The sequence below is a fragment of the Maylandia zebra genome, linkage group LG14, assembly GCF_041146795.1.
Source record: "Maylandia zebra isolate NMK-2024a linkage group LG14, Mzebra_GT3a, whole genome shotgun sequence".
Classification (NCBI taxonomy): Eukaryota; Metazoa; Chordata; class Actinopteri; order Cichliformes; family Cichlidae; genus Maylandia; species Maylandia zebra.
Window position 1 is genome coordinate 30,433,891 of NC_135180.1, and position 27,793 is coordinate 30,461,683.

Below are 27,793 nucleotides of genomic sequence, written 5' to 3' on the forward strand. Positions count from 1 at the left end.
CAAGCACGACAATGACACCTCTAAGGTTCCTTGTTAAAAGTGGTAGCTGTGGATGTTATGAGCTGTGTCTGTGGCCTCTCAGCGTAAGATTGCACATCAAAGTTTAGGTCTCTTTGTTTTGTTCCTTGAGGTGGCCCTCAGCATTTTCTGCTAGAGGAGCTGGCTGCTGCTTAGGACCATTGTTCCCTTGGGGCTGGGGGCCTAGGGTTGGTTTACGACAACATTTATGTGGATTGTACATGCCACAGTAACATACACAACTGGAAGCTCAATGGTAGTAAAAGTCATTAGAAAAGTCAATTAGTAATTAGTAATTAGCTAAGGAAAATAGTATAAATCAATTTAATAGTTCCAAACACTAAAAATGACTTTCATCCCACTAACAAAAAAAACAGAAAATCAAAAACCAGAAAATGAAAGAAATGAATAAGTGGTCACCTCAACTAACAACATACTGGAGATACTGACAAATCCACAAAGCCAACTTGCACAGCAAATATTGAAAATAAAGCATCACACAACAGTGGCAACAGTTTCAACATTCCTACTTTCACACTGTTAAGAACCAACCGGCGTAGAAGGCTGGAGAGGCTCTCAGGGCGTAGAAACTGCAGCTCCAGAAATGGCACTATAATCAATAGCTTCCCAGGCCACTTGTTAAAAACGCCATTTCCATCTCCAAGTCGCTGAGAGGGCCCTTTACCAGGAAAGAGCCACATATCATTCTCTCCAGACAACTGGTGGAATGAAAAATAGGAGACTACTGTCACTGACCAATATTGATTATGAGTGAAAATGTGATCATTTTGTATTAACTTGCCTCTAGGAGCCCTGTTCTGTCAGGTTTGTGGGTGAAAATTAATGCTTTCATATCATGCTAACAAAAATATGGGCCATTGCTCATTTTCGCCTCCAGACAAGGAACTATGTGTAAATCATAAAAATTAAACAGTTTCCCCAAGAGAACATGCTGATATGAATTAGATTAAAGTCATTATTAAACACATTTCTTTCTACTTTAAAGATATTTATTATTGCCCCTGACACCACTTTAATGAAGCTCAAGACTTGGCATTTAAAATATCAATTTCTGATGATTAGAGTTGTCACTGTTAAAAAGAGGAAATGTGGAAAAGGAAGAGGCTTTTCTATCCAATTGAAATGTCTTGCTCTGTATGGCGTAGATCACCATAATGGTGCCATGTGAAATACTTGAGATCCTGCAATCAAGAGAATTACAGGCAAGTTCTAGTACACACACTTCAATGTTAATGTTTGATGCTGCTTTAAATAATTTGCCTCACATCTAACTTTGCATTTGTGCAGTTTAACAGTGCATATCGATCAAATTGGTGCAGCCGCTTGTTTAGTTCAATTATTTTATGCTGATATACAAGCTGTCAGTCAAACTTTGGTCAGAGTTTAACCAACTGAAAACTGAGGTCAGATTGCACTCAAAGCACCCCGTGTCAGATACTATCTGTGCAATTTTAGCACAAATTTAGTACACATTCAAAAAGCTACTATACACACACACACACACACACACACACACACACACACACATATATAATATATATATAAAATATATTATATTAGTTTATCTATATTATAGAAATAATCAAGCAAGAAAGTAAAAATGATTTTACCCTATATAATTAAATGAGCAAACTGTACATGAGTCAGTTTTAACTAATAGTGTCCATAATCTGCTTCCTTGTGGACCACAATCAACATAAAAGAAGCCATAAAGAGCTTTATGACCAACTAACAGTCACCAAAATGTGATTTTCCCATGTGGGACGTAATGCAGGATGGCAATCCCAATAATGGTCTAATAAAGTAGTTTAACACTTCAAGTTTACCATGAACGCAAACAGGACCACAACTAAAAGGTAGCAATGAGTTACTTCTTATAACTGACAAAAGTGGCCAAATGGGTAAAAACGTGACCATGTTATATAGTCCACAATACACAGACAATTAATTGGGCAAATATTTGTATTCTGTTCACACTCCCACCCACACATGTTACTCTGGTGTACTCATATTAAAGAGACTTCTATTGTTTCTGTATTTTCTTTCTGAAGCACAGCATATGTAAATTATCCTCCACTGAAGGAAAGCAAATGAAAAGAAAGACTAAATATAACTGTGTCAGCATGACAGCAGAATAAAGGCAGTCCCAAAGTCATTTTAGATGCAGCGTGACTGGCCCTTTCTCAGCCCCTTCCTTAGCAGGGTGATGGGGGTTCATAATTACAACATAGCCTAAAGACAAATGCACAAACCCGTAGCTCTCAGTTCTTATTGAGATGGCAAAAAGTCATAAATATGGCCCTATAGGAAAAAAGCTCATGTTGTTTTATTAGTTTGTGTTTTTTTTCCACATCCTACTGAAAATTCAATAAATCCGTGCCAATTCTCTCACGCTGTCACATTCAAACTGCTTTGTGAAGCTTATCCTTGCAGGCATTTTGTCCCAATTTCAGACTAGTCAAGCGATGGCCACAGCAGTGATATTACACTCTGTGTCACACATCTCAGACCTTATCAGGCCTCATAAGCACTTATATTCAAAAAGCAATGCATTAAACATAGGGAAAAAAACAAGAAGTAATATCTTTTGTTTGTTTCAGAACACAATCCTTATTAAAAAAATGTAATATATGGTCCTTCTTGCAGACAGATATGGTGTATACCATATCAGCAGAAGCAAAGGCAATAATTAAAATAAAAGCGGATGTTAACATTTTTCTTCATTTTTCTTATTAAACATCCCCTTTGGAAAAGAAGTATGCATATTCACTGAATCCAGATGATGGAAAATACTGCAGATAATAAAGCTTGGAAGAAGAAAGGGCATATGAAGGACTTTAATAATTTGAGAGTTCAATCATTCTTCTTTAGGCTGTGATGACTGGAAGAAATTGTGTTGAAGTGTGTGTAGGTGGAGGTAACTGCAATGACAATAGTCAGGTATACTCTATCAACTGCACAGTTGCAAGCTCTCTCAGGCTGCTGGGGAGCTGCTGCAGTTGTCAGGGTACTGCTCCATATGCACTGGATTACCCAGAGAACCCAGTAACAGCAAAGAGATGTCACACAACACAGCACTGTCAATTTCCGAGGACAGGTGGGAATCTCTCTCCCCAATCTTTAGTGCTAAAACAGGTGTGCTTCAGAAAAGTAGTATATTTAGAGTAGCCTGTGGGGAAATACCCAGTGTCTTTTTATATGGATATGTTCAGCGGAGAGATACAAGCCATAATACAGTCAAAAAATACCTTGGAACAAGGATGTAATATACAAGCTGGACTTCTTTGTGTCAAACAGCAAAGTCCACAAACATGCACATGCACTGCATTAGCAGAGCATACTGGACAAGAGATACGGATCTCATCTTTCAACACTTCTCTACTTGTAAATTATATAGTTGCACAGGACTGTCCCTTTATTGGTTTTTTGTTTTATTTACTTATTTATTTATTCATATGAAGACGTGGAAAAATATAGAAAGTTCATCTACTCAGGTGTCATTTTTTGTCAACTCACAAAGCATATGGCAAACCAGGTGGCTAATACACCAATCACCTCTGAAAGTCAGTAAAAGAAACTGCAACACTGAGGTGAATTACTGATTTTGGATCCGTCTACGAAAATTATGTTTTATTGCTGTCTGGGTAAGTAACAAGGACTTTTAAAAGAATTGTTTTTCTTGTATATTTTATGTGTCAACTGCACTTCCAGGTCAAAGTATTTGAATAGTGACACTATTAACTATTAAGTTAAAAGTTAACAAAAATATGGCATCAAGGAAACGCTGTGACAAGATCACCTATGAAAAGGTGGATGTAATGGTCTATAATCAGAAGAATCAAGTAAAGATAACTTGTGGACAGACCGATGACTAAGTATCTTTTTTTTAATCTTTTTTTTTCTATAAACTTGTGCTACAATCAGCTGATTTTAGTTCATGTGGAAGGAGGAGAAAAACTGTATCCAAATTTCAATTAAGGAAATATGAACATAAGTGGTATTTTTATTGTACGTAAGAACAAGAACATGATGGGAAACCGTGCCTAGAAACAACTAGAAACAACTGGGTCTACTAATAAGACATCAACTCTTTGTAATAATATGCAAAGACAATTTGCTAACACAAAGCTTGTAACAAAGAACATCAACCCAGAATGATGTTAAACATGAGTACATACTGACCTCTGACAAGCAGCCAAAGCTTGAGGCTACGTCCACACGGGCATTTTTGAAAACTGAGATTTTCCGTTTTCGTTTTTTCTTTTTAATCCTGTCCAAACGTAAACGCAAAAATGAAGGAAAGCGCTGCTAGGAACATGCCAAAGCAACAGGTGGCAATATATTCCTAACCGTGTAGAAATGTTGGCCAATCAGAAGTCTAGAAACCTGGATGGGAAAGAGTAAACAAAGATGGCGCATAGAAGCAGAACTGAGTCCTATGTGTGGAGGGACAGAAACTGTGTTGTATATGTAAGCATGTAAACACTGCAGAGAGTAAAGTTAACAGTATTTTGTCTAAGTCCACCATTGTAGAAATCCATTTCACTGAAATAATAACGTGGCGCACAGTGCGACGTCAAAAAAGGCGCACACCTTTGACGCTGCGTTTTCTCCGTATTCCTCGTCCACTAAATGCAAAAACTGAGTTTTGAAAAATCTCCACCCTGGCAGGAGTTTTTAAAAATCTCGGTTTTCAGTGACCGAAAACGCCGTTTACGTGTGGACGAAAGGTGCAAACGTATAGAAAATCTGCCTTTTCAAAAATACCCGGGTACATGTGGACGTAGCCTGAATGTCAAAGTGTAACAAAACCAGTGATGAGTCGTCAGACTTGTAGAAATGTACCATCATTTCTACCTGTACCTGTTCCTACTGTGGAGTCGCTGGGGCAATCACTGTTAATAGATCTCTGGACTTGTTTTAACCTTTGAGTTAAAAGTAAACAACTTGTGTACAATGTTAGTTTGTCATGTTATAAACTATGAGTCCCATCCATTCGCTTCCGCTTATCCTTTTCAGGGTCGCGGGGGGCGCTGGAGCCTATCCCAGCTGTCATAGGGCGAGAGGCGGGGTACACCCTGGACAGGTCGCCAGTCTGTTATAAACTATGAGTTTATAACAAAAAAATATTGATATAAACACTGACTATAACCCCTAAATGGTTAATCATTTTTTGTTAAAACAAGTGAATTAAAGCTGAAAGTCTGTACATCAATCAGATCTTAGTTGTTTAATTTCAAATCCGCTGTGATTGAAAAATGGACTGGTTCTTACTGTACGTAGCACTTTTCTACTTAAGCACTCAAAACGCGGTCTCACTCACCCATTCACACAGATTCATACAAGCAACTTTTTTTTCTCCGTCCATGTGCTACCTAGCTAACATTCACACTCTGAACAATTCAGGACCAACTTGGGGTTCAGTGTCTTCTCCAAGGATACTTTGCCATGTAGACTAAAGCAGTCAAAGTTCGAACCATTAACCTTCCGATTAGTAGATGACGACCTCTACCACCACTTTGGTGGTGTCAGAGATACAACTACAGAAAACTGTGTCACTCTCAAAATACTTCTGGACCTGACTGTATGTGCCAGAATATCATCAGAACTAACAAACAACACAAACATTGTGTGACTCGCATGGAGTCACACAAACCACCTGCAACTCAACACCTCAAAGACTAAGGAACTGGTTGTGGACTTCGGGAGGTCCAGAGAAGGTCCACTGCCGGTTCAGATAGAGGGGGAGGAGGTGGAGGTGGTCAACAAGTACAAGTACCTCGGGCTGTGGGTGGACAATAAACTGGACTGGTCATGCAACACAGAGCACCTGTATAAAAAAGCCCAAAGCCGACTGTACTTCCTCAGGAGGCTGAGGTCTTTTAACATCTGCAGGAAGCTCCTGAGGATGTTTTACCAGTCGGTGGTTGCTGGAGTACTTTTCTATGCTGTGGTGTGCTGGGGGAGCAGCACAGCAAAGAAGGACTCATCCAGGCTGGAGAAACTGATCAGGAAGGCTAGCTCTGTGGTCGGCATGAAGCTGGACACTCTGGTGACAGTGGCAGAGAAAAGGACATTAAAGAAACTGCTGGACATTATGAACAATGCTGGGCATCCTCTGCACACGGCCATAAACAATCAGAAGAGTCTGTTCAGTGACAGGTTGCTTCTCCCCAAGACAAGAACTAACAGACTTAAAAACTCCTTTGTCCCACACGCCATCAGACTGTTTAACTCCTCTCTGGAGGGGAGAGGGAGGGGAAACAGGAGGACAAAGGAGGGGGGAACAACTAAGCTGTAGTGCCTCTTCACGTCACTGTACAATACCTTGTGCAATACTTTTTGTAAATAGTAAACAGTGCAATAGACTCAATACTTGAAATGTGCAATTCACTTGTATTTTTATTTTTTATTCCTATTTATTCTATTTATCCCCTTTGTATATTTTATTTATATTTGTCTCTGTATTTATATATATGTGTGTGTGTGTGTGTGTGTGTGTGTGTGTGTGTGTGTGTGTGTGTGTGTGTGTGTGTGTATAACAATTCTGTAACTGTAACTTCGGTCGTTGCTGTGCTTTTTTGGAAGTCGAATTTCCCAGAGGAACCCACCCGAGGGATTAATAAAGTTCTATCCTATCCTATCCTATCCTATTTCTAGTTTTGTCTGGCTCTTATTTGACTGAGAGCGAGACAGTGTTGTCATTTACACACTTGCCAGGCAGGGTAAAAAATGTAGATTTCAGTGGCAGCAAACTAAAGCTTTGTCCTCTTGGCCCAAAGTGAGAGTATTGGAGCTCCAAGTATCAATAGCTACCTCAATCCTTGATAGAGATGGGTGTTACCAATGAGTTATACCAGGTGGCTAATACACTGTCCGATATAGTGAAATGTGTAGGAAATATTAGTAAATGCACACTGTCACACTACATGACTATGCTAGCAAGTTCATAAAGCATGAATAAAAATGATGTAAAAAAATGTGATTGTTTATATGAAAAGTCTTGGCTTTGAACACAAGTGCTAATTCTACAATGACAACACTATCAGCAACTCACCAGAATCTCATGAGCCCATCACAATCTGTGAGAATGAGTTCTGGCCAAGAATATCAGACTTTTGTCCCCAGTACTTTTTCCCCCTTTTTTTCATTTGGCTTGGCATGCCATGAAGTAAAGTCTAATTAAACAATCAGGCCCATGCAGTCCCATTCCCCTTCTGTCCTATTGACTTTGTCACAGCACTCATCCTCTCCCCAGTATAAAGTCCCATGTCTAATGCCAGTCAGAGAGAAGGGCTGTTGTCACACACTGTTTGTGCCCCTATCTCTCCTCGTCTCTGTGAGCACAGAGTCAGCATCAAAGCAGCAGCCGCACTGAGCTCTGACAGAGCAAACCAAAGCTTTAGTGTTGAGTTTAAGCTAAAGCGCTGAGCGCAAATGTGACTGAAGTTGCACTGCGGACTTGCCACTCCAAAAGTGTATTGAAATAACTTTCTCTCGATGTGTGGATGCATGAAATTAAGCATTTGGCACAGCACTTACTCATAACAGGATGCAGGAATAAACAGGACCTTGCATACTATTTCATATTCAATACAATGTCATCCACAGTAAATAGACGATATGAAGTTGATGCAAAACTAATCCACAAACATATTATTTAAATCAACGTTAAAAGAAATTTGGAACAGAAATACGTGTTTTATTAACTGAACTTGAATGAAGCTACCTCATACTACTGTAACATACTGTACAAGGCATAATTTCAGCTGGATCTACTGTATAATGCAATATACTCCATTGGCACACAGAGAGTCGTCAACACTGTCTGTGTCAACAGCCTTCAAACCATGAAGGCTTAGTGTAGCAATGTTTTTACTAAAGAGTGTTTCTCTTTAAATACAGAACGTAAGAGTGAAAGTAAACTGCATAAAAATGTTGATGATATTGAAACTCAGACATCCTCTTCAGAAAGCCTTAATGTTTGGCATGATTGTAGCTAAAATACTTATTCTTAGAGCCTGGAAATCACCATCTCCTCCATTGTTCAGGGTTTGGCTACGTGAGATGATTGCTTGTTTGTATATTGAAGAGGTTCGTTATCGTTTGGCTGACACCCATTTTAAGTTTGTCGGAATCTGGGGCCCTTTTCTCAATCATATTAATGTGAATTCAACATAAACTTTAACCCATTTGACTGCACTTTGTGTTTGTGTGAAACTGCACTTCTGTCGGGCCCTGATTCCTTCCTGGACTTGTTTCCCACATTTTTTGGTCTTGGTGAACTCTCTGTTGCCCTGTCTAAACTCACACAGAAGATCATCTTCTTTGTACAATGGTGTTTCTTTTGAACTTTTGAATTGTACTGGCTAACCGGTGTATTTTTTTTTTTTTTTTTTAATTCATTTATTTATTTATTTATTTATTTTTTATTTATATAATTTTTTTTCCTTTTCTTTCCTGTTTTCCTGTTGGGTTTTTTTTGTTGCGTGTTTGGTTTCTGGTTTTTCTTTTCTTTTTTTTCTGTGCTTAAATGTTATTGTTTTTGAATCTTATGTCCTTTGTCTGGTGTGACGTTATGTAACTTTGAACTTAAAATCTTATAAATAAACATTTAAAAAAAATGTTGATGATGTTTTAAAATCCTTCCAATGTGTACACTAAGGGTGTGCTGAGTATCTGTCAGGAAGCTTTAAAGATGCAGGTTTTATTACATCTGAAGGTGACTAAGTCCCCAGGAACTTATACTAGTCAGTAATGTAAACAGTCATGTCATTTATTCCTCCTGGGAAATCATCAGGTGACTTCACAATGATCTGGTTTTGTCGACTTGGAAAGCTGCGAGAGGAGCCACCACAGAGACTGATCATGTTGTCAAGTTGAAAGAACATTTACTGCTAACAAGTCACCTGACCCAAGTAAACAGTTCTGCCTTTATCTAAGATCTGAAAAGTGGTGCCTTTTATCCATTTAACATTAGGAAGAGATTGCAACTTTGTGGTGTATCTAGTCTGGTAACAGTCAAGGAAAATAGGCACTTAGTTTGCACATGCTGTTTCATCTCTGTCACAAACGCTCAGATTTATTGGCACATAAAAATAAACATATTTAGTTTGCTACACTCAGCAGTAACTGTGGTAAGAAACTGCTTTTGGATAGTTAATTTAACAATAATAAAGTACAAGTACAGACCAATAACCACAACAAAATAAACATTTATTTTAGGTTGAGCTTTGCAGAAATTGCCATGTTTGTCTGACAAGAAAAGTCAAACTGTGAACAAGAATTTACCTTCTTTGATCTGGATAACCATCTATTATATTTTATCTTTCTATTTTTTTTAATCAAAACAATCAAAAACTGTTGGTATCTTTACTCAGTCTTGGGTAATGTGAGGGATCAAAATGAACTTAAAAGGACGAGGATAAGCCTCATATTCTTTTCAAAACAATGAAATGTCACACAACAGTGTGCACAGCCTCTAAATAAACAGCTAAAGGTAGGAGCTTGTGCTCAAATTATACAACCAAAGAGACTAAGAAGGTAAAAGAAACTCTCGAACACACATGTGCATCTTATTAGGTGGGCCATGCAATTATGCCATGCATGATTTCAAATCTTTGCACAGTCTCACAATTTTATAATTGCAATCATGCCAGCGCAGTAATCCGTGTGTCGCTTGAGTTGTTTATGTAAGAGCATTCATGATTACTAAATTTCCTTGTCAGCTGTCAGGGATTCTAGTACAGCATGCAGCGGTTGCAGACCACACCCTTTCTCTCTCAGCGGTGGCAATGAGTATGCACACGTGCCAGCCCTGGGCATCAGCAGAGAGATGGGGTAGAGGGCGGAGAACACTCAGTCGTACTACTCAGGATGGATGTTTCCCATCATGCAGCTCAATCAGCCGCCCAATGATTCATTTCACAGACACTTGGGTAATTATAGGAGTCTGCTCTTCACCTCTGGGGATGAAACTGCGTGAGTGAAGCCAGGGTGGGAAATAGGGATGGGTGGTATTGGTGTAGGAAGTCAACGCAGAGAGAGAAGTGAGTGAAAAACAAAGAGACATGAATGACGAAGGTGAAGATGGAGTAGGAGATGTAGTGAAATTCATTTGACAACTGGTGTCAGTGGTCTTGTTTAGTGACTCCACAATGAAGCAAAATAAGCATTGCTGTCTGAGCACTGCAAACCACCAAGCACTAATGTGACAAAACAATAAAAATTATCACGGAAAATATACAGCATGTGACCTTTTTGGGTGGAGAGAAAAACAAAGGCTACAGAAGGGCTACATGGGATGGCATGAATAAAACTGCTCGACGAAGGACTGAAAGAGAGCTTGCAAGAAACAAATACGATGGCAAGTGTGCAAGCTCCCCCTATTGGTGACACTGAAATTTTACACCACACTGCATATTAGTACAAGTCACAGATGGACATAACATTTCAGGCTCAAATGAAGCTATGCAATGTGCTTAGTATATAAGAAAAGTTGTTGAATCAGCAACTAAACAAAAAGAGCAATGTGGAAAAAAAAATTCCAAGACTTTTGTAAAGTCAATAGTCTTTAGTGCGCTCAGTGGAGTGTACTGACTATTGATCTGGATGACAATAATTGCATGAAAAGAGGTACGGGGAGATCAGTGGAAAAAATATACTTGTGGGAGCTGTTTCAATTATTGAGCAGTGCAAATGATGTAAAGGGAGTCCATTCATTCTTCTGCGTTTGTTTCCAAATGAAATATATTCATAGTCGATGTGTGTTTAAGCGTGTCAGATTGAGCTGGCTGGCTAATTCTGCTCTGTGGACTGTTTGTAGCTGTTAATAGCCAAGAATTTCAAGTCTGCATGAATCATGTGCAGACATTATAGTTGCAAAGGCCAGTGTATGTAGGAGTCTACATCCAAACTAACATTCAATAACATCAGCAGCCAGAACACATATCTTCAGCAAGACACTAAAACGCAGTATTGCTGTAGACACCAAAAAAAAGGAGTAACACAGAATTGTGCAACTCCAAAGATATGGATTCAGCGGTGATTTTAAATAGACAACAGTAGCTAATTTAGATGTCAAAATGTAAACAATTTTGTTCTAAATGGTTATATAAAATGTCACTGCTAAGAATATTTCATTGACTATGCAACCCATGTTGCTCAAAATAGTCCAGTGGCAGTTACTATTGATTTTTAAGACCACACCATTATTTATCTCTAAATAATTACATTTTAAAATCCTGATGTTCACATTAAGTATAGTATGCCATGTAAAATAACAACTAGGTTTCTCTACCTGGCTTTGCTATGGTTCTATTGGTAAACCTCCAAATGACACACTTCATATCATCCTCAAGCATTTTCTATCCATGTTGTGACTGTTTTTTTTCCCTATGTCCCTGAGTGCTATGTTCAGAAATGTGACGCTTTGTTAGAAATTCCAAGGCTGTGGAGAGCAGGTGCAGGGCCATTGTGACAAGCACAATTTATCGGCTGCTCCCAAGCAAGGGAACACATTCAATAATGTGCTGGGAAGATTAATCCATCCCCCACACTGGGCTGGGCTCACGGGGTGCCGCGACTGAGGTAATTTACACATGCAGGTAACCCAACTCAGCAGTTAAGGCCTTCAGAGTTAAAATGTCTGTATATTAGTATTTCCAATCCATTTAATTACAATTTCTAGTGTGACACTGTCATGAATTAAATCTACAAGATGCCATACATCCCGTACCTTTTAATGTTTTGCAAAATTTTAAAATACAATTTGTTGCAGCACATTTAACAAATTACTCATCAAATACTTTGCATATTATCCCCCAGCATTTATATGATGTACACTGATTTGACAGACGATTAAAACTACTTGAATAATACGACCATTTCATTATCATGTGGCAATGTTCTGAAACCTTGAAGCCTGGCACTGACGTTGGTATTACCTCGGCACATGCCACCTAAATGGTACTCCCTAATAATCAAGATCTCTCCCAGGAGGACAATGATAAAACCCAAGCAGGGGGTGGGTGAGCGGGCGCCTCCTGTGTAGTGTTCCAGCTAGGCATGTCCTACCTGGAGGAGGCCCCTGCATAGACCCAACACTAAGAAACTAGTCCAAAGGAACATCCCTAATCCTTACTTATGCAAAAAGAAAAATGCCATTTATAAATAATCTTGTTTTTACTATCACAACTTGTCAAAGTTGCAGAGTGCCCTGTGGTGCACAAACTATTCAACATCAACAAAGGACATGTCAACGGTCTAAGATATTTTACTTGCCATCCAGACTTCCTGCACTCAATTTTGACTGGGCATCCACGTAATACACTGCAACAAACCAAACCTTCGAGGCTCCATCCCACAACCCAAATGACCTAAAGGATGCCATGCCAACCTCCTAGACCCACACTATGTCCATGTCCTGTCAACTAAGGGATACAATATGGTGCAAGTGCTTTAAAAACTGTATTTAAACTGTGTTTGATAGATGGCTTTACAATTATGTATATCAATTACAAAGGTGGAGATGTTTTACCAAACTGGTACTTTCTTTACAGTTTAATAACAAACTGTTTAAGAATATAATATTGCATAATTCTGGGGGTAAAAACAGGTGTCCAATAAAATACTGGAAACTACAGTTCCCACATGTGGCAAAAACCACATCTTTCAAATTCCAATTAAAATTTCCAAGTTGTATGGTCTTGGCAGACATCTTTACAAGTGACTATAGTACCAGCATAGTAGTAGCAACCATAAGGATAGTAGGAAGATTCACCAACCATGTAGTTTTATCTACAACTACATGAAAACTGCTCAAACATATCATACGTCTGGGAGTAAACAACAGGTGTTTTTCATTCTGAAAGCAACAGAATACATTTTCCATGAAAGCATAGACTCTAGAAGGGTGGATCATTGACAAGCAGAAAGAGCAGCAGGCAGTTAGAAAGACATGATGTACAGCCCTGCATAATCAGCTCTCAGCTCCATTAATCTGGGGCAGGCTGCAAGACTTGATGAGACTGTGATGCATATGGAGAAAGGTCCCTCCCTCAGATGTCATTTTGAAGAACAGTGTCAATGCTAGCACCAAAGCAGGTGCCCAGTCATGCAGCCACACCCCCCGCCACAACACCATCATGCTCAGAGGACAAACATTTAAACACTCAGAGGACATCTGGAGTCTTCCCACTTGGCAACAGAGCTAAATTTATAAGAGCAGCACACAAATAAATCCTCATGCACAGTCAGAGTCACAAAAGCACAAGTACTGAGTATGATTTCAAAAACCGAAAGATCTCCATAATTGGTGTCTCAAGAGTATGCAATAACATACCTAATTCCTGAGCCCACAGGTACGACTGCTGCAGGATCACAATGGGTCAATGAAAGCCGGGCTCTCTCAGGGGAAAAGGTGCATTAAACAAGAGAACACAATGCAGGGGTCATTGTGCAAGATGACAAGGTTCACTAGACCTTTTATGCTGCAGCTTCAATGCTTCCCTCAAGACAGGTAAAGCTACAGAAACCTGTTCCATTATAGCTGTAGGTATTTATTTTTGTTGCACACTTTTCATCTTGTTTTTCTCAAGAGGGTTATGGGCTTGACCTTTATGTGGATGCCATTACAGTAGAATTATAAACCATAACTTTAGTGTTTATACAAGAAATATTAAATGTAAAACATGAACAAATATTTGGTCAATGTTATTTAAGTAATTATCAAATGCAGAAAAGAATCTAATGAAATAGAAATGATAACACCCATCCACAAGTTGATTTATTTTATTATATACTACTTCTTTTAAGGTAGACAGCAAAAAACAAATCTCGCTGGAATCTTTAGTCTACATGGATTAGAAATCTATGATAGGAGGCCTATATTAGATATGTTAAACTGACAAAAGCTGAAGCTGTAGAGTTAGAATTTGATCTGCAAGAATAACTCTGGCTCCAAAAATGCCATGTTGCACATTTCCCGTATGTGCAAATTCTGGTGGTGTCATCGAATCAGGTTCGTTTTATCCGCTTTTAGAAAGCTCACGAGCCACAAAAGGAATTACACAATCCCTCACACATGGTCTCTGGATCTCCTTTTACACCTAAACATCTGCAGTTCCATAACAACTTTAGGAGGTCCATCTTGACATTATTATGTGATACAATTCGATTTAAGAAAAGCTCACAAAGAGAGGACAGAAAATGACTAGAGTGTGATAGCAACACTGTCTCCAGGAGTGCCACAATAATTCGCTTTGTCTTGTTTTGCAGCTAATGTTTGTCTCTCCTCCCCTGAACGTCTCACTGCTAGTTTCCTATGATACAGACGAACTAGTCGCTGAGGTTGATCTGGGCAGGAGTTTCTAGCTGAATGACAAAATGTAATTCAAATTCAAATGTCTTTTTTTATGCTGCGACTCTTCGAGAAAACAATTTAAAGGCTGCAACCTCATAACACAAAATTACTGTGTCACATTTATATCATTTATTCCTGAATAAACATTACTATCACAGCAATTTCAGTTGTAAAAGAGGTGTTGCTGGTGGGAAGCGTAAAGCCAGATTTAATGAGGCTTGCTCTGTGCAGGGAGTCACAGGCTGTGACTGTGACATAGTCCACTGAGACTTCACTCCCCCAGTTCTGTACTGGGCGGTATATGTGCCATGACTTTTATAGTCCGTAATATTTCATGACCCTATACATTGGTAAATCAGAGTGAAGCAGATGAAAAACACAGCGGCACCAGTCAGTCTCCTAAAATAAACACTGCTACAAAAACCCTTCCACCGTGATGTGTTTTGGCTCAGTGACATTAAGGTCATCAGAATAAGCAAGTGCAACCAGGCATCCTAAATGAACTCCCTAAATAGTGGTTTTCGTAAGATGGCTTTCTGAAGTCATTTGTGTTGTAATGGAGCCGCACCCTGCTGAGCTGTGGGCTTTTTCAATTGACTACAACACCAGTGTTTGGGCTAATGAATGTTAGATGACTCCACACTTTCATTAAAAAAATAAGACACACTGCAGACACAGAGGTCTAGAAAACAAAAGGAAGAAAATCACCCCACTCTCAACAGCACAGCATCTCTGTTAAACAAATTTGTTATTAATATCAAGCATTAAACTGTAAAAATCTCTCTATATTAAGAGGTTTGATTTACATTACCTTTCAAATGAAAACTAATATGAATACAGTAAAGTATCTCAGGAAAGGATTCAACTTCAAGGAATAAACACTATAGACTAAGTCACCTTATAGTACTTATCAAATAATTAAATCCCTGTCCTTTTGACACATCATTTCTACCTAAAATAGTTACTAATTTGAAACAAAGCAATAGTGCCACCTAGTGTTTTAATGAAAGTGGACACGTCTTCACAGGCGACGCCAATGACAGCATTCAAAGCAACAACATGTATTATTAGATGACAAAGAGTCTTAATATCAATATTATTCAATAAGTTTCTTTAAAAGCAGATAAGGGGGAATTAAATGGCTTTATTAACAATACAGAGAAATTTAGCACCACAGTCCTTTTTTAATATTATGTATTATGTGACACAATAAACTAGGTATGGAACCACTTTCATTTCCATTTCCACCTTACAACTTCCTGTTTTGGGACTTTGTAACTTAGGAAAGCCAAAAAAAGCTCCTGGAAAAATTACACTGCATAAGCACATTTAAAAGGTCACTAAAAGAAGAGCAGGCACTGCAGCAGGAAACTTGAACAAGATGACCAGAATCAAAAAGAAGCAGTGTGCACAGAAGCAGATGAGGGATCCTGGTTTGTTTGCTAACTAAGATACACGCTAACACAACTGGGATGCCTGCTTGTCAAACTCAGTATTTAAAATTGATGCTTCTTTACTAGCAGATCAAAACTTCCATGTGGATTTCTTGTGCTGCTGCACTTGTTTGGGTTAGCAGTAGCTGACGATACAGCTGACTGCTTTGACTGCTTTTATCACTAGTGTCTGCTAACATAGTTGAGAATACACTGGTATCATCATCATCATCATCATCGTTTATTTGTATAGCACTTTAAGAACACACCAGGCAGACCAAAGTGCTGAACAACACAGATCAAAACAACAACCAAATTAAAAATACCATAAAATCATTACAAACAATAAAATAAATAAGAAGGTGTCAGTTTCCTACAGAGTTAAAAGCCAGGGAATAAAAATAGGTTTTCAATCTGGACTTAAAGACCTGCACTGATGCTGTAAAGTATATTAAAATAGCCATTTAGTGTGGAAATTGCATTTTTTTTCCCCTTCTGATGTTTTTGATGTCCTCAACCAACAACCTAAAGTAAGAAATATAAATGGTACAGATTTTTCTGATTTAATTCCACTGAGGCACACGTAAGACTAGGTTTCCTGTTTCTTCGAGCAGTAAAATTACTGGCTTGTATTGAGATGAGATTTTGTGTTTATAACACAAGTAGCAGATTGGGTGTGCTGTGTGTGCCCCTCACTTCTGAAGCTTAGAGACCAGCAGAAATTAAAGTACCACAATCCTGTAATTATCACTTGAGCCTGCCCAGCAAATGCTGCATGCTCATGCTTAAAGACTACTTTTGACAGTTTTGTAATTCCCACTGTCATACTGATCTACCACAGAGTTGGATTTCTGTAAGTAGTGCCAAATGTACCAGGACTCTGCTTCACTTATTACAGGTGTTCTTTCAGAAAGGCTACAGGCCTGTTTTATTTCTGCACCACCATGCTCCCGCTTTGAATGTCTGCCATGCTCTCTCAAGGTTTTGAAGGTTGGCCCAGGCGTCTAGATCAAATAAATGCCTGCAGTGACAAATGGTACGACAGCCACAGCTGTATCTTGACTCTATCTGTACCCTCTGGTATGTTTACTTAATATAAGCAAGAAAGTAAGCTATGAAGAAATAACTAAACCACTGCAATTCTCTCCTGTAATAAAACATACAGTAAACAGGATAATTATATAAAAAGTTTCTTGCAATGATGTTTTAAGAATGTGTTTGCATATTACACGAAAGCTAAAGCAGCTACTGTTATATATGCTGATTGGTACCACAAATATATAGCACTGCAAATCAAAGAGTACTAACGGGAAGGGGTTGAAAAATGTGAGCAGTGCCAGTGCAGTGAAGCCTTTCGATGTCCCCTCTTGCAGCTTTGGGCACTTTTCATTGTGTAAATGTAAAACACTACACCTGACACAATCTGTTTAGCTGTCAAACTCTACTTTCCCACACTCAACTTAAATACATTAGCGTCTTCAGTGCCAGTCACAACGTTACTCATAGATTCTATAACCATTTATTCTTGGTAATGAAAAGAATCAATCTGGAAGGTGGTTGGCAGGCTTCCACTGCTACTTATAAGGCAGAGTTGTCTTTTGGCACATTACAAGCATTTGAAATGCCTCCAGTGCTGTTCCCGGGGTTGTCCAGTGTGTCTAAGAAATTACTTGCATATCATTTACACTGATTGTTTAATCAGAGATCGTGACTTGGCAGAATTACTATAACGGATGTATTAAAATTGCATGACAGTTTTATATGATGGCACAAGATGAGCATACAGTACACTTCCTATTTTAGGCTATTTGATGATGCAGTTAACCAGTGCAATTAAGAATGAGTGCAGCAGTAACATGAGCTCATACCTCTGGGTGACGCTGATTTACATCAGCCAAAAGTATTACAGTGTGTTGACAAAAATGCTTATCTTACAAAACAGTGTTTACACTGGAAAATGCCAAAGTGGTCATTTTGAATCATATTGCATATTTCATCATTTTTCTTAAAAGAGGTTTATTCATCATATAGTAAATTTTGGAGCGTGTGGGATATTTAAAAAAAATTAATAAATAAAACAAACAACAGGACTACTTACTGTATACTTGGAACTGCCAAAGGCATCATTCTGACCTCATAGTAATCAGCATAACCTTACCTAGTTGGCTAACTTATACATATTTTGTAATGAAGGCTGTCCTATCATCAGCAAGATCTAAAATAATAACAATAATAATAATACTGACCAAAGTCATGTGTAAGTTATAAGTTGCTTCAAAGATTTTACAAAAACACATAATAACATTCCAAAATACATAAAATGAATGAAAGAAAAATATAAATACAAACAAGTGAAAAAGAGGCTAGAGTAAAATTTTAAGAAAATATTATAAGAAATTACACAAAAATCAAATTGCACAGGCGTTTTTTGTTTTCTTTTTTTTAAATGGGGAACAGCTTTTATTGATTTAATGATAAAAGAAAGTTTGTTCCAAAGAAATGGTGAATACACAGTCCCCCCTTTGTAATTGATTCTCCACTCTGAGGGTGAATCAGTTATTGTTCTGAGAAATAAAGTGGAGCATGCACTGAAGTGAAGATTAAAGTGAAGATGCAAGGAGCAAAGGTAATAAAGGTGGATGAGTTTAAATGCCTGGGGTCAACAATTCACAGCAACAGAATGTACAAGCAGGTTTCAAGCAGGGTGAACTGAATTTCAGGAGTGATTTGTGGCTGAAGAATAGAGTTAAAAGGAAGGTTTACCAGATGGTAGCGAGATCTGCTATGATGTGTACAAAAAGACAGGAGGCTGAGCTGAAGTGGCAGAATTGAAGAAGCTAAAATCTTAACTCGGAGTGAACAAAAACTGGGCAGTATTAGAAATGACTACATCAGAGGCACAGCTGTGGAGACAAAGTTAAAGATGCAAGGCTGAGATGGCTTTTGCAATGAAAAGATAATTAACTGGGCAAAGGATATTGAAAATGTAGCTGCCAGGCAGGAGGAAAAGAGTAAGAACACAGAGAAAAGTCATGGATGTAGTGAAGGAAGACATGCAGAGCATTGGTGTGACAGAAGAGGATCCTGGGGATAGGGTGAGATGGAGGCAGATAATCTGCTGTAGCGACCCCTAAAGAGACGAGTTAGAAAAAGACGAAGTAGTGAATAGGAAGCCAAAGTAATTTTGCAAGGACTCAAGTGAAGTGTTGGTGAATAGCTTTGCTGCTGTGCTTTGTACTAACTTTAGAGCCACAACTATAAAGACAACTATAACCATGGAGAACTGGGCAGGTTGCAGAGAACTGCAGGAAAGGAGTGCAGTCCATGACCCATGTTGGTGGTTTTAGTGTCTAATGTTTATAGTCAAAAAATAGCAACTGGCAGTGCTACCCTTCAGCCTCCTAGTAGACACACTAATTCAAAATATGTCTCCTTGCTCCCGAGTTATCACATTCACAAAGTTTTCAGAAAACTTGACCTCTGACCTGTACCTTGAGCTCAAGGACACCGTGATTCGAACTTGTCCAAGATTTAACCTTTGGTATCAATTTGAAAAGCCCAGATGACTTTCTAACTGAGTTAGTGCATTCACAACATTTTCAGAAAATTTGACCTCTGACCTTGAGGTCAAGTTCATTGAGATTCAAACTCATCCAAGATTTTCATTAGCTGCACCTATTGCATCAATTTGATAATCCTATGTCGCCTTGTTCTCGAGTTATTACTTTCAAAATCTTAGGTGTCCACGCTGCCCACACGCCCGCCCGGCCAGTAGGCTGACTACCATACCCTATCAGCCTTTTATGACTGAGGGGTAAAAACTACTAGATTTAGTTATTTCAGTTTATTTATTTATTTATAATGTGATGTGTCATTACTTACATGTGAAGAGCATAGCAAACTGGCAGCACAGAGAACAAGCTAAATCTCCTGCCTGTGTCTCTGCAGCAGGCAGTTCACCTTGACAAGAATACCATATCCTCAACAGAAGGCATAGAAGCATGGGAAGCCAATAACCAGATGTCAACCACAAACACGTTTTGTTTTTTTTTAGCTTTCAGCCAATTATAAAACTAACTTTCAGGGTTTAAGGTCAAAAGATCTGTGGGAAGCTTTCTTTGTCTGATAAGCAAGCATCTGATAAGCAAGTGTGGATTATAGCATTAAGTAAAAATGTTTCAGTATTACTGTGACAGACAAAGCAGTTTAAAGAAGAATAGTAACTGAACTGTGGCAAGTATTTAATATCTGCTTCTTAAGATGGATCAATTATTTTTTCTGGTGTGGAATGTCCTCATCTGTCCTCCCACACATTTTACCCTGGCACATGCCACAGCTGAGCTCCATTAATCAGAGCTAATTTTATAAAGACTGAATACCCCGCACTCGATTCTCATGCATTAACCTTGTTGCTGCCCCTTACCACCCCTGAAAGTTGGAACTAGTGTGCACTAGTGTCTGTTCTTCAGAATATGTGAGTGTGTATACGTGTGCGTGTATATTTTAAGCTTTTGTCACTTGTTAGTGTACCTATTCCTGCCATGCTATAAATAACACCAGTCACAGGGAGGGATGGAAGCCAGTGGAGTGCCTTGACAGCAGAGGGCATAGTGGCCTTGTCTCTCTAGGATATGGGGATTAAATTTGCTCTGCAGCTCACTATGGATCTCATATAGTGTGCTATTGCACATTATACAGATTATGTACAGATTTTAACATGCTGTATTACTTATCTATCAAAATATAAAACAACATTCAAACTGTTATTCTTACATACCTCATCATATAGCGTCACTGGTGCTTCCACCTAGGATATGATGTTGCAGAGTCTTTAAGTTTACTCTTATTGTGTTTTGGGACCAAAATGAATTTTTAAAAAATTCAAGTGAAAATGACCTTCCAACAATACAATGCAAAATAAAACACATCCACCTGGAACCAGAGAACAATTGATACTTTATAAATAACAAATTTGATATCAATTGAAGCAGAAAGTGTGAGAGAGGTGAGTTCTTCCCATGCTTCCCATGCTTCCCTATGCTTTTGATATATGCAAGTCGAAGGGCAGGAAAGGCCTCACTAGGGCCTTACTAAGAAATATAAATGATTGTATATGGAAACACCGATGTTCTTCTGATTACAGTGGTCCTGAACTATAAATAAAAGCTGGTCCTTTTCATGTTTCCTGCCTCATAGCACAGTGTAGTAGAAACAGAGTTTAATTTGGGGGGGTTTTCTTACCTTGACCATGGACACCCAGGAAGTGACCACAGAAAATGAGAGGAAGTTTGAAGTGGGAAAGCGCTACACACACTGTGAGAGCTCTGCATCCTGCAGTACTGAAGCTTCTTGTGACCATGGTACCTTCTGATACCTGGAAAAATATAACAATATCACAGCTGAAATTAACTTATGGTACAAAAATCAGTTCAGGACAAACAACAGCTGCAGGATGAAGGTGCCCATAATACACGGGTGCACAGTATTAATATAGGTTTATACTTGTACAATTGTTCTAAGTCAGATAAAATCTATCAGTTTACCTTTAATAAAATGTAGAATTTGATGAATTAAGACATTCAGAAATATATACATAAAAATAATGTGAAATCTGAAACAAACAAAATGTGCTTTCGAAATGTAAGACCATCAGGAAATGATTAAACATTTCAATCCAGCAGTACCTCTAAGTTACTTGAAAAGACAACAGTAGTACAAGACAATAACAATAATAATCATAATTGATCATAGCAGACACTTCAAATGATAATCTGCAACTTACTTGGCTGTGTAAGATTTATTAATGTGTTAATAAATACATAATAAAGCTGAGGTTGGGCGGTATATAACCACTATTAAATACTTATTATTACTTGCTCTTAATTAAACGATGCATACTCATAACTGTGTTTATATCTGCAAAGACACATATTCTATCTTCACTAAGCAATGAAGTGAAGTAAAATGTGGGCAAAGCTCCATCTTCCCACTTTAATAACTCATGGACACTATCTGGCAAGGTATACTAAGTGCTATCATTCATTCTGACATTTAACAACGAGCTTTCAAAGGAAGAATAAAATCAATACCCTAACACTTTTATGCACTCATTTATTCAAATCTTGACACTGAAGAAAAAGATGATTTGGCTCCATTTCATAATTAGACAAAAAAAAAAAAAAGACTTGCAAATACTAAACAATATGAAGACAATCTTGATCACCATCCATTACAACACATCAGTCTGGTAGAGTATTGCTTAATCCAACATACAAAAACCACAATGGAGAACTGAACATTTAATGTAATTACAACTTGTAATAGTCAGAGTTGTGACTATTATAGGGTTATATATAATTGAAACCTAAACTCCTATACGTTGTAATAATACACATACACAACATATTTGACAAAAGAGAACTTACTCTCACCTAATTGCTAAGTTCTGCAAGGAGTCAGTTTTCAATGCTTCCTGAGAAAGTCAGCAAGAAAAATAAACACAAGTAAACCTGCAGATTTTTTTTTCTTTTTTTTCTGAATTTCATATTCTGATGTTCACTAGTGTGTTTTCTGATGTTCACTAGTGTGTTTTCTGGGTTGGAAAAGTCTCATTTCCCTCACAGAAATCCAGAAAAAGAACGAGAACGTTCTTTTTGTCTTCTTGTGCCAGGATTAGAAAAGTTGCAACATATAGTACAGCTAAGGAAGAATTAGCTAGGATTCCCTATGAAATGAAATTTCTTTCCTCAAATATTTCCTAAGTGCTGTTAAATAGAGCAAGGATTTTTTTTAAACACAGCTTTTCCAAACATCCTAGTTTTATTTTGGATCCTTACATTATTTTACTTTCCAAGCAAAAATAAAATTATTTCACAAAAAACAAGAACTACCAGGGTTAAAATTATTAAACCCACTGATGCTAACAGTCAGTTAGCATCAGCTAACTGATGCTGTTATCCAAAGTGTGATAACATGCTTTTGATAACAGCCTGCAATGATTTATTTTTAAGTTTTCAACAAGTCTCACACACATCTCCTGAGCAATCCGCCCATTCTTCCTTGGGAAATCTCTCAAGCTCCTCCAGATTTGATGGTCTGCTGGCATGGAGCTTGGTCTTCAGTTCAACTTACAGATTTTCAATGGGCTTCAAGTCTTTATGGCCAAAGAGCTCTAGCTCTAGCTTCATCGTATCTGACCGAGGGATGCACTTGGTCAGACAATCTGGATGCAGATTCTCCATCCAGATTGTCCTTAGGATACTTCAGTCTAGCTTGCAGGTTTTTTCTTGTGCAGAAGTGGAATTTTTTCTTGCACTGCAACTTCGGAATCCATTCTTGTGTAGGGTTCTTTTGATTGTCTTCTTTTATACCACAATTCCCGACTTGCCTGAGCGATTCACTCATGTGCTGCCAGTTGTACTGGGGTCTTAAGACACATCTCTCACTAGTTTTCTTTCAAACAAGACTAGAGTCTTTGAAATGTTTGCTCTGGCAGGCATGTTCTGCACTGTGTGAATTTCTTGATGATATTTCTCACTATAGTTCTTGACACTTGAAAATGTCGTGATAGCTTTGTTTATCCATCTCTTACTTTGTGAGCATCAACTTTCTTTCCCTTAAGCCTAAACTGATTTCCTCTGTTTTTCGTGACAGCTCCAATCCATGCTTGAGATTTGCATCCTGTGTGTGAACTGGAAGATAACACTAAATTTCAACTTACTTAATAAATTTCAGCATTACGAAGTTTGTGGATAAATGTTCTTTCTTACATGTAAATGTAAGTAGAAAAAACTCATCAGTGGTTTTAAAAAGTCCTCCAAGACATTTTAAATATTGTCGCTGGCTTTCGTTCAATATATCTCCACATTAGAAAGAAGGCCTTATTGGTGCACTAAGATGCTTGATCAGTGTTTTCTTTATAGTTCCTCTGATCCCCACAATTACCAGAAAATGAGTGTGCTGCAAATTTTCAAATAGCTTTTATCACACCACTTACATTATGATATCTATGGCCCACTGATTATGGCATATAATTTCTAACATGGAAAAACGTAGTGACTCATAAACATATCACTATTTTGCTTAAGATTTGAGCAGAAATAGGAAAAATGAATAAATAATACAATAATATGATTTTAGTCCAGAATCGCATTTTTAAAGGAAATAAAATATTTCAAGGCTACAGTTAATTATACTGAGCACACAGTACTATAGCTTCGGTATACCAATGTTCCATAATAACCCTAACTTGTAAGAGTAAGATTAAATAACAGAATATTAACCAAAAGTGAAAAGACAGCTTTTTAGCTGAAGACCCAAAATGAAAAGACAGCAGATATCCTTGAAGACAGTTATGTGGAGACTTAGCTTAAAAAATAATGACAGTTGACAAATACCACACATGTTCCTTTGAACTTAAAACTAACTTTTTAAGTCTCTGAAAAGGAAAGCTTCAATCCAACTAAAAGTCTTCAGTGCTGCAAACAAGAAATGATTAAAAATGCCCACAAGTGCTGCAGTTAGTACTACTTTACACTCGTCCCCAAATACAATAGACACACAACCACATACACACACACTAACAAACACAGTACCTTCACAGTGTCTGCACCTCTGTGTAGCCTTTCAGTTGTATATCCCACAAATGAGTGAAGCTCACCGCCTGAATGACTTTCTTCCCTTCGCCTTATCTGTACACACTCAACTGCCACAGCTCTCTTTCCTTGCACCAGCCAAATAACCTCTGCAAACACAGAGGGAGAGAAACAGATGGGAAAAATGAAAAAAAGAGAAAAAGGAGATCAAAACCAGTGGATGGGAAAAAGAAGAAAAGAAAAAGCGAGACAGATTGCATTGATCATGTAGATTGTCAGGAGCTGCATTCATTGTAAACCAGCATGCACAAAGTAAAAGCTGCAGAGTTACACTAATTTGATTTCAAATTCCCCAAGTGCTGGCGTTTCCTTTTCTATTCAACTTCTCTCCACATTTCAGCTTTTGAGCTTCAAATCACATGCCTGGCTATGGTGCACTTAAATTACAATGATTGCAGAACCTATTTGAAGCTTGGACAGCGTACCCTATAACCTCTCTTTGTACAAAGTAATTGAAAACATATTAAAGTCACAGTAAGGGGAACAAAAACAGATATGCTTTGTATAACAGTCCCTGTCCTAAATCAAAAGAAGCAAGATAAAAATGGCTGTGAAATAGTGGTAATATATCAGAGCAGCAAAAAATAGTGGAAGAACAAGTGAGACCAACTATTCAGACATCACTGGCTTTTCTCATGTATATTTCTCTTTGTTACTGGCATATATGTCAACCGTTAAATTACTAGACCCAGTAAAATTAGAATAAATTAAAAATGATAACAGGCAGTTCACCATTTAGAGGTTTATCAAATCATGCCAAAATAGTTATCATCACTAATATAAGTACAGAACTCACCACTCTCTTATAATGTAAGCAATACACAGCACAAAATCCATCTCTACATTTCAAAAGCACTTGTCCAACTACCCATTCTGCCTCTGTCTGTTACACAGCTCAATTGGAGAGGTTAATGTCTCACACAGTATAATACAGCTATTGTTCAGGGTAGTATTGGGAATTTGAGACATATATTAAACTGACAGACAGGCTCCTGTAATTTAACCAACCATTTTGGCAGTGTTTGTAATTCTGATGTATTACTTTAGGGTTCACGTCATTATCAGTGAGGTGATGACATTAATTTGTCAACCCTCTGTAACCACGTCATTGCCCTTTTCAGCACTGTGGTAAGAACAGAGGTCACCTGGATAATAGAAACGCTCCAGGTTTTAAGAATTTTGGAACTTTCTCAAAAACATAAGCTGATGCACGGACTTGAATCCAGGTCTGGAGGCTGAAGGTCAGTCTCCCTGCTGACTGCAAGCTGCTGTCCAATAGGTACATTAGTCATAGCCTCCATCACCAGTAAATGAGAAAAAAAATCTCCAACACCACGAAGCGGCATTTCAACTGAAATTTAAGGTACATTCAGTGTACATTCATGAGTGAATAAATAATTGTTACTTTTTGTTTTCATGCTGTCAAATTATTGTACTTAGTTGGGGTATTTGCCTATGATGCACAAATACAGACACTATATTATCAGGCACTTTATTAGGTGCACTTGTTCAAATGTTTGTCAACACAAATATTTTGTGAGCCAATTACATGTCTGCAACTCAGTGTAGTCATGTAGACACGGTCAAAATGACCGGATTATATCACACAATCATCTCTAATGTTAACAGAGAACGGTCCGAAAAAGAAAAACCATCCAGTGAATGGCAGCTCCTCTGGATGTTGGATGGATCTCTGAATTGTTGATGCAGGGGTTCACAGAAGTATAGCCAGACTGTTTCAAGGTGACAGGGAGGTACCAGAAACTTAAGCAACCACTTGCTACAACAAATGTAGAACATCTCTGAACACACAACTTGTCAAACCTTAAAGCTGATGGCTTACAGGAGTGGCTACAATTCACACAGATTCACCAAAACTGGACAACAGACAATTGGAAAAAAGCTGATGAGTCTTTTTAAAGGCTGTAACATTTATATGGTAGGTACTACTTTCACTGTACTCAAATTGCCTCTACAGTTACCAGGGCTCAGTCTAATAGAGCACCTTTGGGATGTGGTGGCATCACAATTATGTAGATGACAAATATGCAGTAATTGTGTAATGCTATCATTTCAACAAGGACCAAAATCTCCGAGCAATGTTTCCACCACTTTGTTGAATCCATCCAATGAAGAGTTAAGACAATTCTGTTGTTTTTTCAAGTCTATTTTAACCCGGTTTAAATGTAAGTTTTCTTGCACTTAGCTGGAGAAATACTATAAAAATGTAGCTAAAAAAAACTAACTGAAAAAGCTTGCATTGACCTATCCAATAATTAATTCAACAGGTTCGACATTGCAACAGTCATAATGTTATTATGCTTCTGCAATGTGGGTAAAAAAGGGGGAAAAAGATTCCTTTGTTTCTGGAGCTAAGAGTAGCCAATAACATTGGCTAACTTCTTGGGTAATGCTAGCTTAAAACAACATGGCTCAGCCTGTCCGGTCAAATCCCTTAGCCCAGGGGTCTGCAACCTTTAACACCCAAAGAGCCATTTGGACCCGGTTTCCACGCAGAAGAAAACACTGGGAGCCCCAAAATTTTTTTGACGTCTAAAATGAAGATAACACTAAAAATTAAAAAAAAGAAAAAAAAGAAAAAAAAAAGAAGGAAATAAATACAGCGAGGGAAAAATTCACATCAAAGACATTTGAATAAATAACAAGTGAGAGAAAAAAAATGAAGACAACACTGTATATATTGTTTTTACCTTTATGTTTTGTGTGAACAACTAAAGTGTGTTGCTTATTAAATCCATGAAGTGCTAATGAGAAAATTATATTTTATTTATGTAATTAACACATTTTGAACTCTTAAAGAAATATAACAAAAGGAAAGACACCCAGCTGAACTAAAATGATCCATGTAGCAAACAAAAACTGTTGTGAGCCGCCCCCCTTATATCGCCTTTGGGCTTTTGGAGCCTTGACCTGACTTTTAAAAAGTAATTGGAAAAGAAGCACTATGCTGCTAAAAAATGAAAAATAGATATTTGCAAAATTCTGCCTAAATATGTATTTTACCTGGTTAATGTGTGTGGCGGGGCGTGGTCTGCAGCTCCGCTGCATGGGAGTCGGACGCACCTGAGCGGCACCCGCAATCACGCCTCGCCGCCTTAAAGTCTGTGCTCTCTCTGCTGTTGTGTTGTCGGGCTGTGAGCTGAAAAACTATAGCCGGCTGTATGCGTGCAGCAACCGTGTATGAAAAGTGGTCAATAAAGAGATGCTGAAAAGCAGCGGGTCTGCCGTGATATGTTTTCAATGGAACTTCTGCTCCTGAACCTCTGCGCACAGCGTCTGCAAAT

General features: G+C 38.1%; 1 long non-coding RNA gene across 1 annotated transcript; it reads right to left on the reverse strand.

The window, feature by feature from the left end:
* Positions 1-413: 413 nt before the first annotated feature.
* LOC143412489 (uncharacterized) lies at positions 414-27,596 on the reverse strand. Its single transcript, XR_013093001.1, has 4 exons — positions 27,513-27,596; positions 24,429-24,577; positions 21,076-21,208; positions 414-737 (listed from the first exon to the last, which is right to left on the reverse strand). It is a non-coding gene; the product is annotated as an uncharacterized LOC143412489 (long non-coding RNA).
* Positions 27,597-27,793: the final 197 nt, after the last annotated feature.